At 32.6% G+C, this 6,246-nt stretch overlaps 1 long non-coding RNA gene across 1 annotated transcript; it reads right to left on the bottom strand.

Annotated features, from left to right (window-relative positions):
* LOC115983539 lies at window positions 1–3,769 on the bottom strand. The gene is made up of 3 exons (XR_004090092.1): window positions 3,666–3,769; window positions 1,784–1,829; window positions 1–380 (listed from the first exon to the last, which is right to left on the bottom strand). It is a non-coding gene; the product is annotated as an uncharacterized LOC115983539 (long non-coding RNA).
* Between the last annotated feature and the right edge of the window lie 2,477 nt (window positions 3,770–6,246).

Raw genomic sequence — 6,246 nt, 5'->3', positions numbered from 1 at the left:
TGTTATGAGGCGCACCTACACTACAATTTCACCATTGCACATTGAGTTTCAAAAATATAAGTCACAAAACAAACAATACTCCTAATAGAAAATACTCCACCTTTTCTCTCCAACAACCACCCACCACAGCATACTATATGTATTTACTTAGACAAAATACAAGAAATTGACAACAATATGTTAACATTCACAAAACAAACAACACTCCCAATATATTCCACCTTTTCTCTCCATGCAAGCCACCTGCTTGCTCCTAAACAACAACCCACCACATTATTTTACAATTTAAGGGAATTAAGAAGTAGATCTTACTCACCCTTTAGCAATCCCAGTGTTTGCCCATGGAAAGAAGAATGTAAACTTCAAACAAGCTGCCACTCCTGCAAAAGAGAAATGACCATTGCTCACTACTATGATAACTTAAATGACGTAAATTAATCCAACTAGCTTTTAACCTGCGTAATGCGCAAGATCATTTTATGTATTAATGAGCTTACTTTCAATATAAACTTAGTTCTCATGCTTCCACTACATGCATTCAAACCTAAATAATGGTAGCATATTTAAACATATAGTATCCAATATCCCCTAAAATTTTTAAACATCTCTTCAAATCACTTCATGTGTACTTCCCTCATTCCAAATGCACCACATCAAACACAGTGGGACAATTGTGCAACAAAGCTACCCTTTCCTTTTCCAACCCACCCCTTTCCAACATTCCATAAGGCACAACATGGTTTTGGGCATGAAACAGAACGTGCAAAACAAAGCAAACACCAATAATCTCTATAATTTCAATAGAGAAATAAAAGCAAAACACTAATTTTAAGAAACAGAGAGAAATAAATTGTAATTTATTAAAAAAACCTACCCAACCTAGGGTAAAGTTTCTATATGTCACACACAATTAATAGAACTTCAAACACACAAATTCATAATTATCAAATAATTGATGCTAAGATGAACACATGTCATTCCAATAATCCAAACTCATAGGGAATCCTAAAAACAAATGTGGATAAACATAAACTCACTTATGTATTTTCACCTTAATTAAATTGTAGTTCAAGCTTTCCAAAATTTTGTGATGGAAGAAGGGAAATTTATCATACAATTTCATAACACAAAAACCATTATATGAGACTTCTGTGTCTAACTTATAAGCAAAGACTAAAGAGTCCTAGGTTTAGTAGTAAACAGTTTAATGTTTTGTTTAGTTCAAATGATTTTAAATACTTAAGTGAATATAATTCCTATAATATCATAGAAATAGAAGAAGTCCAATAATATTCTTCAAGAGATAGTTAATTTAAAATTTTGAACACATATAGTAATTTGAAATTTTGAACACATATAGTATAAGCGTTCATTCATAAATTCTAAATAATTTAAACTATAAGCTTTAGCAATTCCTAATTGGAAAATATAATGGATCAAGTATTGTCATTATAAAAAAAAATTAAACTAAAATAACACAATGATGATAGTACAAGAGTGCTAAACTTTATTCAAGACGTACTATGCTGGCCATTATTGGTTTATAACTTTTATAAGTCACGTGGCATTTATGTGACACCTCTATTAATTATTGTTAATAGCATATGGATTAAAAAAAAAGGTTTGTAATTAAACCAATCTTCTTTTTTTTGGTTAAATAATTTAACCAATCTTAAAGCACAAGGTATGTGATTAAAACAATAGAGGTGAGAGAGTAGTTGTTGAATTATAGTTCATGCAAGTTGAGTAGTGAAGATTTCAATGTAGGGGATTTGCTACTCACAGTCACTTTTGGGCTCCCCGAACCTCTATCTGAGGATTGTGCAAGACTCTCAATATCCAACACAACCGTTACTGTTTTATCTATGGCTGTAATGTCAGTCTGCAGAGTTAATCAAATATATGTATGTATTAGAGGTAAAAATAAATTGTCAATAAGAACTAGCTAGTAATCTGATACTCATACTGTCATGATTTATTCTATTCAACAACCAGTAGGTTACAAGTTCTCTTTCTAAATCTTTATCTATATCTTAAGAGAATAGCATATCAATTTTAACAAATTAAAAAACATAAAAACAAAATTTAAATCATTGTGGGAAAGGGAAGCTTTAGCCTGAACCCTCAACAGCTCATTATGAATCCAAAAGACAAGATAAGGCCACAACACACAAACACACATGCTAAAAAATTTCACCCCTTAATTTGAACCACCTCTGAAGTATAGGGTTTAAAATGTAATTTGCTCTAAGATTTATTGATATTTTTTGCCTATTTATTTCTCAATATGATAGACCACTTTTCTATAGTCTTTAGAAGTGACTGCAGTCACTTCTAAAGACTGCTTTAAACTATACTAATAATGGCTGTAATCACAAGAAATTCATTAATCTGAAACAATTTGGTGAAATAATTATTATGTATCATTAAAGGTAATGTATGAAACACAACCAACTTAACTAAACTAAGTCTTATACCAATTAATTAATTTAGGATAATCCTTTAATTAAAATGAAAGAAAATAGTATATTCTAAATGACATTTAATCATTAAAAAAAAAAAGTGGAGTGGCATTTCAAGTATATGCTTTTCTTTTTATCTTAATCAAAGAAGTATCTTAAATAAATGTTATGTTCACTCCACTTTGAATGATATTTAATACCCCTTAAGCATACTAGATTTTTAAGGCTGCAGCAAGAAAAGCGAATGACAAAGAGAAAGATTAGTGACTTGTGATTTATCCACTAAAATTGGGGGGGGGGGGGGGAGGAAGAGAGAGAGAGAAATACGTCAGAAAAAAGAATGATAATTTAAAATAGCTAGGTTGCCATGAATAGATCGGTAAGAGTTCGTGAAGTAAAGCATTTCAAGCATCTACACAATTTATAGACATGAAAAATTATAGTACTAGAACCAAAACAACCACCACCACAACATAACAATAATTTTATTTTTTTTGGATAGGTAACAACTTGACAATCAAAATTTAGATCTGATATGAAATCAAAAATCAGCATGAGTACCAAAGAGATTACAATAGATTTAGTAATATCACCCAATCAGACAGAAGGGCATACGGCAAATTTTCTAAGAAGAATGCCCGTGGTACAAAAAAGAAGCCTTGTTTTTTCACTCCTGAGATCACAAAATTAAAGCAAATATAAGTGATACAGTTGACATATATATATATATATATATAAAACGTGAAAGGTACATTTTAATTGGCACTGCTAACATGATTACTACTTCAGTTTAGTCCTAAGTATACTGATGGTGATCAGTAACTCTCTCTGCTAGTTTATATACCCACACCAAACAAAACATCAAACACTTGATTCTATATACTATAAAGAACATCTCAGCCAAACACGTCAACATCATATTACTAACAAAAGAAAAACCCAAAAAGAAAGACACATAAGGCAGGATTTGAAATCACAACTGAACTCCAAAACTGTATGTCTTTGAAAAAGATTTAAGATAAGTGAAATGGATTGTGTCAAACTATAGAATACTGAGAAAATAACAACAAAATGCAGTCAAAGCAATATAAGATGATGCCTCTGATATTATAAGCACCATTGAAAAACAATTAGTAGAGCAAGCATATAAACACCTTGCACTATCAAGACAGACTTGATAACCAACCAAAGAACCATCCTAACCTGGTGAAGGTTCACAACACTCATCAGCAACTCTTTCAGCCACAGAAATAGCCTACAATACAACATAGCAAATATAAACTACAGTTGCCAAGTAAGAAATAAAAGCCTGCCCTGTGTTTCAATATAAAGCAATCTCAAAATTAAAATTATTTGCAGAAAATTATGCAACAATCTATCTCCTAATGATTAACATAGCAGTCTTATAACATAGTATCAACCAGTCCAGATTAAATATGTTTTTCGAGGATTAATAACAATAATCACACAAAGGATGGTTAACAAACAATGAGGATAATAAGTTAAATAGAGATAATATGTTTCCACTAGTGCATTTGCAGCTGTCATATTGCCTCATAATGCCCCTAAACAAGGCTCAAATAGATCTGCAAGGTAGAGCCAAGCAACCAAAGCCACCATCAAGACAATATTTGCAAGGGAAAATGACTACCAACTACACGATTTCAAGCAACAGGGTAATGATTTTAAGTGTAATAATCAGATAGATGAAATATTTTAAGTTATACCAATTTCCTTATATCAGAGAATCGAAATTAAAAAAAAAAAAAAATGTACAGAGGCATATTAACGATTTTTGATGTAAACCTTAGAGAAAATTTTTGTTAGCACTACTGCCACCTACAGTTCCTCCAAAATAGAGCAAACTTTAACCAAAATAAAAAATAAAAAGCCACAAAATGAACTAAACTTTAACCAAAACCAAAACTAAAACCCACACAATCAACCAATAGTTACACAAAAATATACACATAATCCAAACCAAACTTCAACCAAAATCAAAAATAAAAAACCAGAAATTTAACAACAAATATATATATACAAATATTGCTACAAAATAGAAATGAGAGCTAGAGAGACTTACCTTGCTTTGTACAGAGGTAGATTAACGATTTCTAATGTAAACCTTAGAGAAAATTTTTGTTAGCACTACTGCCACCTACAGTTCCTCCAAAATAAAGCAAACTTTAACCAAAATAAAAAATAAAAAGCCACAAAATGAACTAAACTTTAACCAAAACCAAAATTAAAACCCATACAATCAACCAACAGTTACACAAAAATATACACATAACCCAAACCAAACTTCAACCAAAATCAAAAATAAAAAACCAGAAATTTAACAACAAATATATATACAAATATTGCTACAAAATAGAAATGAGAGCTAGAGAGACTTACCTTGCTTTGTACAGAGGCAGATTAACGATTTCTGATGTAAACCTTAGAGAAAATTTTTGTTAGCACTACTGTCACCTACATTTCCTCTAAAATAAAGCAAACTTTAACCAAAATCAAAAATGAAAAGCCACAAAATGAACTAAACTTTAACCAAAACCAAAATTAAAACCCATACAATTAACCAACAGTTACACAAAAATATACACATAACCCAAACCAAACTTCAACCAAAATCAAAAATAAAAAACCAGAAATTTAACAAAAAAATATATATACAAATATTGCTACAAAATAGAAATGAGAGCTAGAGAGACTTACCTTGCTTTGGGTAGGGTTTGTGGTTTTGGGTAATATTTTTGTGTTTGAAATTTTGGAAAAAAAATGGTGGGTTTTGAGTAAAGAAGAAGAGAGGAGAAGGGGAAATGGGTTAAGGAAGAGAGAGAGGGAGAGGGAGAGGGAGAGGGAGAGAAAATGTGGTGAGAGGAAAACATCTGAAGCAAAGAAGAGGGAGACCAAAAACGAGAGGCCAAAGTTGTGGTGGGAAGGTCAAAAAAATAAGTGGGAAGTCTGAAAATTTTTAAGTGGTACGAGGGACCTATCCCAGCGTTTTGGAGAGGCCTGTCCCAGCGCTTTTAAAAGTGCTGGGACAACTCATTCTTATAAGGGAAGGAGAAAGACCTGTCCCAGCGCTTTTAAAAGTGCTGGGACAGCTCATTCTCCATACGGAACGGAGAGACTTGTCCCAGTGCTTTTAAAAGCGCTGGGACAGCTCATTCTCCATACAGAAATGGAGAGACCTGTCCCAGCGCTTTTAAAAGCGCTGGGATAGGTCATTCTTATAGGATATGAGAAAGACCTGTCCCAGCGCTTTTATAAGCGCTGGGACAGGTCTTTCTCATTCTCCATAATGGAAATCAGTAACCCTATCCCAGCGCTTTTGGGCTTCCTATACCAGCGTTTTTGGAAAACGCCGCTATAGGCCTCCTATGGCAGCGCTTTGTAAAGCGCCGACAAAAAGCGCTGGTATAGGCTTATCTATTACAGCGGTTTGTAAAAACGCCGGGAAAAAAACGCTGGGACAGGACGATTTTTTTGTAGTGCTAGTAGTACATACATTTTTGCATGAAACCTTACTAGGTGTAAATTTTTATAGACGAATATAAAAGAGATAGATAAATGTGTTACCTTAAATGACGACATTATTTTGTCACAAACCTCAATCTTTTTATTGTTGGGATCTTCTCGACAAGCTCTTCCATTTTTAAGATGACGAGCTCTTCTCTTTTCAAGATTTTTTATGCTCAACATGATACTTCATGTCTAAGGCCTAGATCTCTTTTACTTCAATTTTTTGAAGATGTAAAAACTAGGCCACGTTGTTGCC

Source organism: Quercus lobata, chromosome 4 (assembly GCF_001633185.2).
Source record: "Quercus lobata isolate SW786 chromosome 4, ValleyOak3.0 Primary Assembly, whole genome shotgun sequence".
Lineage (NCBI taxonomy): Eukaryota > Viridiplantae > Streptophyta > Magnoliopsida > Fagales > Fagaceae > Quercus > Quercus lobata.
Note: the sequence above shows the minus strand (reverse complement) of the source record. Positions and strands in the feature narration are given on the sequence as shown.